A 12574-nucleotide genomic window follows, 5' to 3' on the forward strand; every position below is an offset into this window, starting at 1 on the left:
TTGTGACCCCATGGGCTGCAGCACACCAGACCTCCCTGTCCACCACCAACTCCTGAAGTTTATCCAAACTCATGTCCATTGAGTCGGTGATGCCATCCAACCATTTCATCCTCTGTCATCCCTTACACCCCCTGTCTTCAATCTTTCCCAGCTTCATGGTCTTTTCAAATGAGTCAGTTCTTTGCATCAGGTGGCCAAAGTATTGGAGTTTCAGCTTCAGCATCAATCTTTCCAATGAATATTTAGGACTGATTTCCTTTAGGATGGACTGGTTAGATCTCCTTGCAGTCCAAGGGATAGAAGCTTGAAAAAGACAAGCAAGTTTATTATAATTTTGTACCTGTGTCCTAAAATATCTGTGACAAATATGCAAGCTATATAGTTTGTTTTTTCTTATAAACAGAACAAAAATTGAGGATAATTCCATTAGATGTAGCCTGTCAGGTGTAAAGAATATGATCTTACTCCAAGAGAGATTTCACACACAATTCATATTTTATTTCCTTTACTGTGCCTCTCTCACATTGAAGGTAGCTTTTTGCTTTGCTTGGTCTCACAGAGTCAGCCTTTTTTTTAAAATCTGAATTCACTCTGAGATTCATATGTTCCAAACAAGTTAATGTCCCTGTTTCTATTACTCATACAGGTCATGGGTAAGCCACTGCATGTTTGTATTTTTACTTCTTACCACAAATGTTCCTACACTATGACTATAAAAATGATTCAAAAACAATCCAAACTTCCTAAGGTAATAAGAACATTCTCTCAAGGTTAGCAGAGTGAAATGTAAGCCATTGAACAAAATCTTTGCTTGGGGATGAGGTGTGGAAAGATTCAATGAAGAGAAAAAGTGAATCTTATCAGCTACTATGATGACTAACAGATTTTCCAGAGAAGTGACACATAAACCTTAGGAAATTAATGAAGATCTTAAACTGTACCTGAGGCAAGAAATTAATAGGAATAAAATTTTAACATAAATACTGGGAGAACATCGAATTTATGGAGAAACAAAATGTTACAATCAAAAAAAATCCCAATTATAATATAATACTTATAGAAAAGGAACTCAAAGATAAATATAATATGATTTCACTCATATGTGGGCTATAATCAATGAAACAAATGAACAAACAAAATAAAACTTGTAGCTACAGAAAACAAATTGGTAGTCATCAGAAGGGAACTGGCAGAAATGGGTGAAGGAGATCAATTGTACCATGATCGATGGTTACTAGACTTATTGTGATGATCATTTTGCAATGTATACAAATACTGAATCACTGTTTTATATACATTAAACAAGTATAATGTTGCATACCAGTTTTACCTCAATAAAAGCAGCTTTATAAAAAAGAAAATCATGATTTGCACCTCATCCTGTATGCCAGCCTCTGAATTAGCTGCTCACTTCACAAAAAAAATTGTGAGATAGGTATTGGAATCCACACTATTCTTAAAAGAATAAAAGAAAAAACTAGTGAAGATTACAAAGCTACTAAATGGCTGGTAAGCTTTGAACCCAAGTCCATCTGTCTCCACAGTATATACATAACTCATATTAGTAAAGATGAACTCTTTTCAAAGATTGATTTGCATACGAATTTCATTTTTTTAGGACTTAAATATGGTGTTTTAAAACTTGACTTCTTTCTTCTCTTCTAAATCACTGATGCTTAGGCCCATCCTCAGACTGAGCATTCATTCCTAGCACATAAACACACAGATTTGCTAGAGGTTAGAGGTCACAGGGGGCAGGAGGAGAAGGGGACGACAGAGGAAGAGATGGCTGGATGGCATCAATGACTCGATGGACATGAGTTTGAGTAAACTCCAGGAGTTGGTGATGGACAGGGAGGCCTGGTGTGCTGCGGTTCAAGAGTCGTATACGACTGAGCGACTGAACTGAACTGAACTGAACTGAGAGGTCACACCAGAATGGAGCCTCAGATTTTTGATAATTAGTATCAACAGTGGGAAGAGTCAATCTGGGTTTGCATCCCTTTTCTAATAGTTGTGAGGCCTGAGCAAGTCGTTTATTCTCTCCAAGCTAAAAATGAGGATAATAATAGTATCCTCATCTGAAAAATGAGGATAATAACAGTATCTATTTCTAGATGTGTCTAAAGATGAAATTAAATGCTATTTAACAATGATTCTAGTGCCTGGTGCCTGGACCAACATATGTAGTCATCTATGGGGATATCGGCCTTGGATCCTTTTTTAAAGCAAGCTACAAATATCCTACACTGAAATAGAAATCCCCAGGATTAGTTCAGGTTGATTTCATGTCCCAGGAGTTATGAGTAATGACCAAGGCTGCTCTGGCATCATACAAACCAGCAATGCCTGGAGAGACTTAGATAAAGATCATTTCATGTTGGGACTTGGGCACTTGTTTAGACAGACACTAAAAGCTAATTACACCCACCTTAGCAGGCTTAGCTGTAAGAACAACACAGCAGCTGGCAAAAGAGAATGCTGCTACGAATCTTCCACAGTCTGTGACTGGGGCTGCTGGGGCCTTGCCCTTGTTAATCCCTCAGTATTTAAGGATCAGAGTCATGCTATTTGGGCTTCCCAGGTAGCTCAATGGTAAAGAGTTCACCTGCAATGCAGGAGACACAGGAGACGCAGATTCAGTCCTTGGGTAAAGACGATTCCTTGGAGGAAGGCGTGCAACCCACTCCCATTCTTGCCAAGAAAACCCCATGGACAGAGGAGCCGTGTGAGTTCACGAGTCAGACGTGACTGAAGCAACTGAACTCACATGCAACCGTGACATACTGTTTACCTAAAAGTCTGCATCTTAAAGAACATGCAGGAATTCATCCAGGCACTGCTCTAGGGACAAAGGTGAGTAAGACAAATATTCTCCCATTCCAGTTAGAGACATAAATGACTAAACAACATGATTTTGAATGCCAATCAAAGTTATGATGGAAATGAGACAGGACACTCGAATAGAGAATGGTTGTGGGTAGGTCTAGAGTCATCTTAGAAGGCAGATCTGAGGAATAACATCTGAAATGAGACCTCAATACTTGGTGATATAGGAAGAAAGGGAAGTGAACATTAGAAGATCAAATTACATAAAAACCACTACAAAAGCTCCTGGAGTGTCTCAGAAGTAGTTATAGGATTGCAAAATTAATGCACTTAAATATGTTCATAATGAAGCATCTTCGATCACAGTTTGAAAGTTAACTATAATAATGTGTCCAGTCCTAACGTGTTTTGTCTGGACGTGGCATTCTGTCTATCTGCTTCTATTACCTTCCATCTTTGTTAAAAATCAAAATACTGTCCTTAAGTGAAAAAGACTTTTACAGCAATAGGCCTCTGTATTCTCATCCATAAATGGAAATAATAATGCCTTAGAGTTTTTCCACGGACTTGTGGTTAGGACTAAAAGAGAAAATGTGCATGAGATACCTAGGCCAAAGTTGATCAACAGTGGTGGCCACCTACAGAGCATATGCTTCCCATCTGCCTGAGAAAAATGACAAATTTGTGTGGCTTTGGATTACATGGGAGAAACTCAGAGCCTTGTGATGTTTTTTTAATGTATCCATGTGGGACTTTTTTCATGAAATTTTAAATCTCTGAGATCTTTATAATAACAGAAATACAAGAACCACAAGGCCAAATAAGAAAGAGAAAAACAGATGAGCATGAGTAGATCAGAAAAGAATGGAGAGAATAAAATATAGTGACATCAAGGCTCCAGAAAAAAAGGGATGTAAGTCCCAGAAGCATCTTCAGGCTACTTTGCCATCCAGGGAGAGTGCCATGTTCCTGAGTCATAAAATCCCACAGGATTTGTTCCTGAAAGATGTATCCAGGAACCTTACTAGAAAAATGAATAGTCCTGGATTCACGTTTTCCCATACACAATATTACTCTCCATCTCCTTTGAATCAAACTAATGTGTACATTTTGTGAGCAGAAGCATCACAGCAAAGCATTACAGGGGATAGCTTTCATTGATTCCACAAACCGGTTGAGACAGGTGTCATTATCAGTTATCATTACCATTACTATTCTTATTCTGTGTTAGGTTTGATGAAGGGCTCTGAAGATGGGAGGTTTGGAAGCTTCTCTTCACTCACTCTCACCATGTCAGGGCAATGCCTCCGGGTATGAGTTCCTGATGGGATAAAAATCAGTTTACTCAGGGGCTTGTGCACAAGTTCCCGAGTGAATCATGAATTAAAAGAAATGGAGTACTAAGCCCTTGCTGTTAATAGTGAATTAGCATATTCTCTTTGGAGTGTGAAAAGGAAAGTGAGAAGCCTGGTTAATTCTCAGTGTCCCAAAGGGGCTTCAACAAAACTAGTCAGTTATCAAATGACTTAACATTTTTCAATGCTGCTTAACATTCAACAGCTGTAAAAGGAATCCAAGCCCTGGCTACTACCTAGTAAAACTAACAGCACTATCAAGAAGATTTATAGTTTTAGCATCGTCAAAACATGCATTTCCAGCAAAAATAAAAATAAAAATGGAAAGAAAGAAATGCTATTTGGAGCTTAGCAAATACTTTGGTATCATCTATAATTCACATTACAAAACCTTTCAAAACACAGAGCATATCAAAAAGCAAAACATCCACTCAATAGGGAAATCGATATAGCATATACCATTTCAACATGATGCATTACAAATACCTCGGCTTTCTTTCCAATGGTCTTAGAATCTGCATTTTAAATGGTTGTGATTTAAACCTGAGCTGGCCTTATGCATTTTTTTTTTTCAAATTAGTCTTTGGTAAACCTCAGTTTCCCATCATTGCCATGTGTTTTATTCAAATAAGCCTAAACTCAGATAATTACTTAAAAATATACCTTTTGAGGTGGAGCAGAGAGACTCTTACATGCAAAACACGTTAACAGGAAGTTTCATTCTACGTTTTAGTGAGGGAGTCATATACACAAAAGCATAACAGGTTTATTTATAAGTCACATTCATAGAACTTTAAAACCTTAAAAAAATAAAACTCTGTTCATCAAGCACAACAGTAGATTTAAACATATGGTATTTTACTTAGTCTTTAACAGTGGAGTAGGTACTGTGATTCCCACTCTGCAAGCTGACAAAACTGACAAGCTGAGCGCTTTAGAGAATTTCCCAGGTCATTTATCCGGAATTCAAATCCATGTCTGCCTGGCTCCAAAATCTATCTATTCTATACAATTTCATGTGGTTTAGTCGCTAAGTTGTGTCCGACTCTTTGCGACCCATGGATTGTAACCTGCCAGGTTTCTCTGTCAATGGGATTTTCCAGGCAAGAATACTGAAGTGGGTTGCCATTTCCTTCTCGTACTCATATTATCATGGCTCCCTTTCAAACTTCCCCATTCAGTGATACTAAGGAATAAACCAAACCATGCCCTATTATCTGTAGAATTTCTCTAGACCTAGGGAGACGCAAGAGAGGCAGGTTTTATCCCTGGGTTGAAAGATCCCCTGGAAAAGGAAATAGCAACCCACTCCAGTATTCTTCCCTGGGGAAATCCTAGCCTAGCAGGCTACAGTCCATGGGGTCACAGTCAGCCACCACCCCAAGACTAAGTACACACACATGAAGAATTGGGATATTCTCTAGAAATAATCTGATTAGGCATTTGATCTCAGATGAATTTACAGCATTTACCTTCAATGCTCAAAGGTGAGAGTAATACTACCTACATTTTCAATTACATAGATTCTTTTTCTAAAATGTAGAAACCTGTTTATTTCAAAAGCTAAGTTGTTGTTCAGTTGCTCACTCATGTCCGACTCTTTGCAACCCCATGGACTGCAGCACACCAGGCCTCCCTGTCCTTCACCATCTTCCAGAGCTTGCTCAAACTCATGTTAATCGAGTCGGTGATGCCATCTAACCATCTCATCCTCTATCGTCCCCTTCTCCTCCTGGCCTCAATCTTTCCCAGCATCAGGGTTTTTCCTAATGAGTCAGCTCTTTGCAAGAGGTGGCCAAAGTATTGGGGTTTCAGCTTCAGCATCAGTCCTTCCAATGAATATGCAGGATTGATTTCCTTTAGGATTGACTGGTTTGATCTCCTTGCAGTCCAAGGGACTCTCAAGAGTCTTTTCCAACAGTACAATTCAATAGCATCAATTCTTCAGTGCTCAGCATTCTTTATGGTCCAACTCTCACATCCATACATGACTACTGGAAAAACCATAGCTTTGGCTAGATGGACCTTTGTTGACAAAGTAATGTCTCTGCTTTTAATATGCTGTCTAGATTGGTCACAGCTTTTCTTCCAAGGAGCAAGTTTCTTTTAATTTCATTGCTGCAGTCACCCTCTACAGTGATTTTGGAGCCCAAGCAAATAAAGTCTGTCACTGTTTCCATTGTTTCCCCATCTATTTGCCATGAAGTGATGGGACTGGATGCGATGATCTTCGTTTTTTGAATGTTGAATTTTAAGCCAGCTTTTCCACTCTTCTCTTTCACTTTCATCAAGAGGCTCTTTAGTTCCCCTTCGCTTTCTGCCATAAGGGTGGTGTCATCTGCATATCTGAGGTTATTGACATTTCTCCCGGCAATCTTGATTCCAGCTTGTGCTTCATCCAGCCTGGCATTTCACATGATGAACTCTGCATAAAAGTTAAATAAGCAAACAATATAGAGCCTTGATGTACTTCTTTCCCAGCTTGAAACCATTCCGTTTTTCCATGTCCAGTTCTAACTGTTGCTTCTTGACTTGCATAAAGGTTTCTCAGGAGGCAGATAAGGTGGTCTGGTATTCCCATCTCTTTAAGAATTTTCCATAGTTTGTTGTAATCCACGCAGATTCCTTTTCTAAAATGTAGAAACTTATTTATTGCAAAAGCTAAGTGATCACATATAGTTAATACGATAATTTTGGAAGAGGATTTTAAAAACACATTTTTAAAGGAAATATATATGTATACATATGTATATAGACAGATCTATGAGAGAAAGGAAGTATAATAAAAAATACTCTTGAATACAACTTCAGAAACAGTGTTCATTTGTGTGACTACCATACCCCCACCACTTCCCAAAGGATAACTCAAGAATACAATGGAAATGGTACTCTCTAGAGTCAGACAATACAGCAGCCCAGGCTTAGCCACTCCAGGCAAAAGGAAAAGAAAGTGAAAGCATGGAGGGCTGATGTAAAGGGGAGAGAAAAATGAAGCTGTACTAGACAGCGAAAATGAACAAGCTTGGATTTTGCTAGCAGATCTCAGTGTATGTTTCTCCAAAAGAGACACGACAGATTCACGACACACTCCTATGGGCATACCATAGTCTGATGAAGTCCAACACTATAATAATTCACAATCACCTTTTGGTGATAACTAACTATCAGCTTCCCAGGTGGCTCAGTGGTAAAGACTCCACCTGTCAATGCAGGAGACTTGGGTTTGATCTTTGGGTCAAGAAGATCCCCTGGAGAAGGAAATGGCAACCCACTTCAGTATTCTTGCCTGGAAAAATTCTATGGACAGAGGAGCCTGGTGGGCTACAGTCTGTGGGGTCACAAAAGAGTTGGGCACAACTTAACCACTAAATAACAAAACAAGCAACAACAACCAGCAGATTAGTAAAGGTAGTTGCTTGCAAAAAACTCCAGCCTACCTAAGAGTGGCCTCAGATTATAGTAATTCTGCAAGACTTACTGGTAACACTGAAGAAACCACCTCAGATGCAAGAGAGATTGACAAACTATGGAGAATCAATCTGCTGATGATTCATGTTGAAAACAATGTTTCAGAAACTCCTGCACTTTATTACAAGCAACAATTATATGAGACACACCTAAATGTGACTGCACAGACCTAGCTGATTGCAACACGCCACGGTGTTGCGACTCCACATTGGACAGCCTTATAGCAAGTAGTAGGGTTCCCAGCAGTTGTAAGTGTGTTTGTTAGAAAGGTAATTACATGATGCAGTTCATGTTTTAGAAAGTCCTCTCTAACAGTAGTGAAGAGGATAATGTACATCCTGTCTCAGTCCCAGCCTGACACTCTACCATGCACACAGCCAATGACCAATAGATAGGAATCATAGATCATCCTCATCTATTCCTCAAGTGATCACTCCCTGACCTACCTCTTCCCAACTCTAAATTCTTCACTCCTCCCCGACTTTGAACCCTATCTTTGGCACTTTAGCCTTGGCATTTGGCCCCTCTAACATTTAACTCTCCACATTCCCCAATGGACCCATATTTCAATGAGCCTATTTACTTCCTGCATTTCTAGACCACCTGTAGCAGGAGAGTTTGTGCTGGTCTTCTTTTATCATACTCAATTCCCACCACTGTCCCCCTGATGGAAATCCCATCTGCACCAGTACCAGGCCCTTTACAAAGAAGTGGCTAGAAATGATGAGATAAAGGAAGTAGAAACTGGAGGCAAAATAAACAAAAAGCTAATGAGAGCAAAACTACAAGAATTCAAATCAGAGACAATGGGGGAATAAGCTAAACTTGGAAAAGTAACACTACATAGAAAAGGGCTGAGTTGACAATGACTAATTCCTTGCTGAGAAATGAATTGTGAAAAGTGTACTGAAGTGCTAACTTAGGCAAATATATACTACATACACACAAAGAATAAATAACATAAAATGAACTTTTGGTATTAACTCTAATCCCCTCACATTTGGGAGGTGACGGAAAAACAAAAAAACAAAGAAACCCTTAGTCACACATGCCTTTAAAATATAATATGATTCAGGAATATCCTTCTTTTATTTTGCTTGCCTCCTTAAAAACAATTTCTAATTCCAGGGCTTTCTAGTTATTATAGAAAATTCTCACTGCATACAATTGCTCAAGTTCAAATTCTAAACACAGAACCTTAGAGGTCACAAATCGACCTCCATGTGTTGTATAGGGTCATTTTTTTTCTTTTAGCTCAAATTTTGTCTTGAAAGTCATCATAACTTGATGGGTGTTATGCTTGGTGGCAATAAAGACACCAATATTTTCCTTGCGGCCTGCTTCACACTTTATAGGATCCTCTTGGTCTCTGTTTACATTTATATTATCTGCTTGGCTCCTGCACACATTTCAGTTTATTATCTCTGATATTATTTTCAGAGCTTTGCCTATATATCTTTCCATTTACTCCTACTCAGACCTAGACATTATGGGATTTAAAATGGCTTCACGTTCCTCCAATACTTACTCCCCAAAGCTGTCTGCTCCTGCTGCCTTTTATCTAGGCATTCTCTTCCCCTGCCTCCTCTGTCCTCCCTCTCCCTCCATGTGTCCCTCCTCTGTTCATTCCCACATAGTACTCAAGGGTCATAAAGAATTTAGACTGAGTACTACCTCAAAAGTACAACAGAGGATGAGATGGTTGGATGGCATTGCCGATTCAATGGACATGACTTTGAGCAAACTCTGGGAGATAGTGAAAGACCAGGAAGCCTTGCGTGCTGCAGTCCATGGGGTTGCAAAGAGTCAAACACGACTTAGCACCTGAGCAACAACTACCTGAAAAGTAACCCCCACAGTACCAATCCAGGGACCCCACCTCTCTTGCTAGATTACGTTGTTAGGTACCAGACCCCCAAGAGGGTCCTGGCCACCCCAACCCACCGAGAGACACAATTCAGTAGTTTCATGGCCTTCCATCTATCTACAAAGCCTGAATAAAACTGTGTTTTTCAAAGAGGCAAATTCACTACAGCATTTGAAAAATCTTTCACCCAACTCAGTTTGTGTGTAAACCATGGGATTATGCAGTATTAGCCTTGTTTGTAATCAAGCATCTAATCTCATCATATCCCATATACACCGTCAGCATCACAAATTCTTTATATTATTTATCTTCAGACATAACCTATTTTTTAAAATGTATCTCTGTACTTGGGGGGGAAGAAAATGTAGCAGCACTAATAACATTTTAAGTTTGGGTGAGGGTGGAAATGGACACTGCTCACTCTGGCAATTACTCTACTCTCCTGGTAATAAATGCAATCATCATAAAAATAAAAATTAATAAACTGTGGTTGCAAACCTAATAACTAGTCATCAGCACATTAATTTCCCTATATGCTAAGCTAACCGTATTGTTTATTTGTCAGTGACTGAATGAAATGAGTTGCATTAAGGCGACCATCTGCTCTGTTTGATTTGATAAGTGGAATTAAGACAAGAAGCAGCCAGTTTATAGTCAGTGTAACTTAAACTTACATAACAGAAGGTAAATGGTCTTTCATTTGGAGGGATAGAACGGAATATACTCCAAGGATAAAACTTAATGCTTTTTCCAAAGCAGTTCAAGCTAAATTTTTCATGTGTCCCCAGTGGACATAATGAAAGCTCAACACTCACACTTTGGGGACTTGAACATTGGATTGTTGCATTTCATCACTCTTCCATGCTTCATCTGTGATAAGAAGCAGTAAATATTATATAAAGCTTTCTAGTCCAATTAGGTTATTTAATAATTATTTTTACTCTCAGTTCTGTGCAGACTCTCTTTAAAAAAACTTTTTATTTTGTATAGCCAATTAACAACAGTATTGTGATAGTTTCAAGAAAGCAGCAAAGGGTCTCAGCCATACATTACATCCATTCTCCCCCAAACCTTTCTCCCAACCAGGCTGCCACGTAACATTGAGCAGAGTTCCCTGTGCTATACTGTAGGTCTTTGCTGGTGATGCATTTTAAATAGAGCAGTGTGTACATGTCCATCCCAAACTCCCTAACTATCCCTTCCTCTGCTCTCCCATCCCCGCAACCATAAATTGGTGAGCTAAGTCCCTGAATCTCTTTGCTTTGTAAATAAATTCATCTGCATGATTTCCTTTTAGATTCCACATATAAGGGGTGTCATACAATGTTTCTCCTTCTCTGTCCGAACCACTTCACTCAGTACGACAATCTCTAGATCCATCCATGCTACCCTGCACAGACTCTTGATGGCATCTTGTTTATAGAGCTTCTTGTTGACTACGGATACCATAGGGGATTCTTTTGATTCTTTCATGGCAGGAGTGAGGCTGTTCCCAATTTTTAACATGAATGACTATCCTCCTGCAGGCTCTTGCAATAGATCATCAGAGTCATTCTGGCAGATGTAGAACCTAAAAGCAGTAGGAACTTGCTAGAAACAGCTGCTTTGCTCAACCAAAGAAACAGCCATCAGAATCAGCAACACTGGACAAGCTGTGCTGTTGTTCACAAGGCTTTTTTCCACAAGATCCAAAGAATTCTTAGATGCTTTATGTACGTGCACCCTGATTTTCAGGATTAATAGGGTGTTATCTCTTAACTAGCTATAGTTTTTCTAGAGCTTTAAAAATTATGTCTTTTTCCACTTTTATGGGTAATTCCTTATTACTGCCTGCAAGAGTAATCAAATTATTTTTATCACTTCTTCCAGGTCATTAAAAAGGACATCCAGTGTAAGTGGCTTCATAATAATAATCCCACTAGCGTTCCCCTAGGCAACCTCTTGCTCTCTCAATTCACAACAGCACCATCTTTCATTATGTTTTATGTGCCTTGCCCCCACATCCATTCTCCACATGCCAGTTCCCAGCAATCTTTTAAAACATGTCACTCCTCAGCTTAAAATTCTTTATGAGCCTTCCATTATACTTAGGAAAAAGTCCAAAGTCTTTAACCCCTTCTCAAGGGCCCTCTGTGACTTTGCTCCCACCTAACTCTCTGACCTCATTTTATACCATGTTATAGTCTAGGCACCTTGGCTTCCTTTTATTTTATTAAAACATGCTAAAGTCTACCTCTCTGGTGGGTCTTTACATATACATGGGAAATGCCAACCGTATCCTGAAGCTTGAGCTTTATTAGCTTTACATTTATTTCCTCCTTTTCCCTCTGGATTTCTTCATAACACATGACACAATTTAGTTAATTATCTGTTGACTGTATCCCAGTTTTACTGTGAACTCCACAAGCACAGACCTGTGTTCATCCTATTTATGACTATAGCCTCTTGTACACATCGTAGGTGGGGCTTCCCAGATGGCTCAGTGGTAAAGAATCTGCCTGCCAAGCAGGAGAGTGAGTTTCATCTGAGGGTGGGGAAGATCCCTTGAAGGAAACGGCAACCCACTCCGGTATTCTTGCCTGAGAAATTCCATGGACAGAGGAGCTTGGCGGGCTCCAGTCCACCGGCTCACAAAGAGTCAGACTGGACTTAGCGACTAAACAGCAACAGCAGAGGCATGCATAGTAGGCACTCGATGAATATTTATGTCCCATAAATATTTATGAATTTGTGAGAATATTTATGAATATTTACATGAAAGTCGCTCAGTTGTGTCCGACTCTTTGCGACCCGATGGATTATACAGTCCATGGAGTTCTCCAGGCCAAAATACTGGAGTGGGTAGCCTTTCCCTCGTCCTGGGGATCTTCCCAACCCAGGGATCGAAGCCAGGTCTCCCGCATTGCAGGCAAATTCTTTACCAACTGAGCTATCAGGAAAGCCTGAATATTTATGGAATGTATACATTTTTCAAGAATAAGTTTACATCTGAATCATTTAGCATTTTGTTGTAATTTTTTTTTAAAGATAGAGACGATATTGTTTGGATTGTTGT

This window comes from Cervus canadensis, chromosome 12 (genome assembly GCF_019320065.1).
Source record: "Cervus canadensis isolate Bull #8, Minnesota chromosome 12, ASM1932006v1, whole genome shotgun sequence".
NCBI lineage: Eukaryota > Metazoa > Chordata > Mammalia > Artiodactyla > Cervidae > Cervus > Cervus canadensis.